Source organism: Rhinoderma darwinii, chromosome 10 (assembly GCF_050947455.1).
Source record: "Rhinoderma darwinii isolate aRhiDar2 chromosome 10, aRhiDar2.hap1, whole genome shotgun sequence".
In the NCBI taxonomy this organism is placed as follows: domain Eukaryota; kingdom Metazoa; phylum Chordata; class Amphibia; order Anura; family Rhinodermatidae; genus Rhinoderma; species Rhinoderma darwinii.
The window spans coordinates 83326098-83328003 of NC_134696.1; the positions used below are offsets into that span (position 1 = coordinate 83326098).

At 42.3% G+C, this 1906-nt stretch overlaps 1 long non-coding RNA gene across 1 annotated transcript; it reads left to right on the forward strand.

Moving 5' to 3' along the window:
- Positions 1-530: 530 nt before the first annotated feature.
- LOC142661516 (uncharacterized) lies at positions 531-1348 on the forward strand. Its single transcript, XR_012850757.1, has 3 exons — positions 531-594; positions 679-789; positions 974-1348. It is a non-coding gene; the product is annotated as an uncharacterized LOC142661516 (long non-coding RNA).
- The last annotated feature ends 558 nt before the right edge of the window (positions 1349-1906 follow it).

Here is a 1906-nt window from a genome sequence, read left to right on the forward strand (position 1 = left end):
AGCGTATACGTTGTGGCAGCTTATACGTTGTGGCAGCGTATACGTTGTGGCAGCGTATACGTTGTGGCAGCGTATACGTTGTGGCATCATACCATTGGAGACCTGTGTCATCATACCAAGGGAGGGCTGTGGCAGCATTTACAGTCTGGCAGCATTTCCAGTGTGGCAGCATTTACAGTGTGTCAGCATTTACAGTGTGGCAGCATTTACGGTCTGGCAGCATTTACGGTGTGGCAGCATTTACGGTGTGGCAGCATTTACGGTGTGGCAGCATTTACGGTGTGGCAGCATTTACGGTGTGGCAGCATTGACGGTCTGGCAGCATTGACGGTCTGGCAGCATTGACGGTGTGGCAGCATTGACGGTGTGGCAGCATTGACGGTGTGGCAGCATTGACGGTGTGGCAGCATTGACGGTGTGGCAGCATTGACGGTGTGGCAGCATTGACAGTGTGGCAGCTTTTTGTACATCACTTTATCTAATCCCACAATGTGTGTGACTTTTTGAACAGCAGTTTACCAGGAGGAGAGGGAGCGCGCCAGTGAAAACACGACCGTGAGGAGTGTATTCGAGGAGCATAGATACTTTGAACAGGTGCGGCAGCAAGGGGACTACCCTAAACTTACAATAATTGCTAATTATGGTCTTTTATATATATTATTGTAATTTTTTTAATAGGAGGCAAAGCAACGCGATCAGATACAGACGACGACAGCAGCAACCGGAGCGGATTACCACCGTGGAGACGAACAGGCCATTCTGAGCAGCATAAGTAACGAATTATAGAAAGTAAGTAAGCCCTAACAAAGGGAGTTCATATAAACATACATGACACACAAGTTCACAAGATGAGCCAAACTATGCAGAGTGATCAGACAGGGATGTCATTCTTCCAAAGCGACCATGTTGCGCATAGTGCAACGCTTGAAGTTGATCAATACATTGATACATTTTTAATTTTATTCTTCTTTAGGAAATATAACTTTGACATGCCGCATGATTGGCTGAAACGTTCTGTAATACAATGTGAAGGTACGGTGGTATTATGTGACAAAGCAAGTTGTTTTCACCTGCTGCTAAAGGTCCGGTCGGATGATGAGATGAGAAAAAAAAAGTTGTTTTCATCTGCTGATGAAGGTCCAGTTGGATGATGTGACAAAGCAAGGTGTTTTCACCTGCTGCTAAAGGCTCCGGTTCGATGATGAGATGAGAAAAAAAAGGTGTTTTCATCTGCTGGTGAAGGTCCAGAAACATGATGTGACGAAGCAAGGTGTTTTCACCTGCTGATAACTTCTTTGTGATTGTCGTTGACATCTGTGTCTTTTCAATGTAAATCTCTTTTACTTTTTCGTCTTCCATTTTCTACTTTTATGTGTTGGTCCCTATCCGTCAATGTTGATTTTTTACCTGAACTCTTTATTTGTGACTATGGAACAAAAACTTTTTTTGTTCTGCATGTAAATTTTATATTTGTGTTTATGATGGAACACTTCTTCTGTGTTACTTTGGAAGGCAGTTATGGCTTCATCAATAAAAAAAAATAGGTTGATAAATGTTATTCTCTTTCATTCCCTGTCTCTATTACATAAAAAAAAAAAAGAAAAATTGGGTTGGTGACACAAAAAAGCTATCCTCAAACATTGACATGGTGAAACTGTCTGGCACTGAGATCATTGACGGTTTTACAATGATCGTCTAAAACGACACACTATTTTGTGCCTTGGTCAACCGTAAATTACCAGTGCCAAACAGTTACCTATAAACAATGTAACATGTTGAATACTCACTTCTCCACATGACAATCTACAACCCACCATAGGCCACATTTGTGTGATAACCAACGGTGACTTCGCACGCGGTGACCCAAGAACTTCCACAAATTTGATGTTATGTCTTCAAAAACACG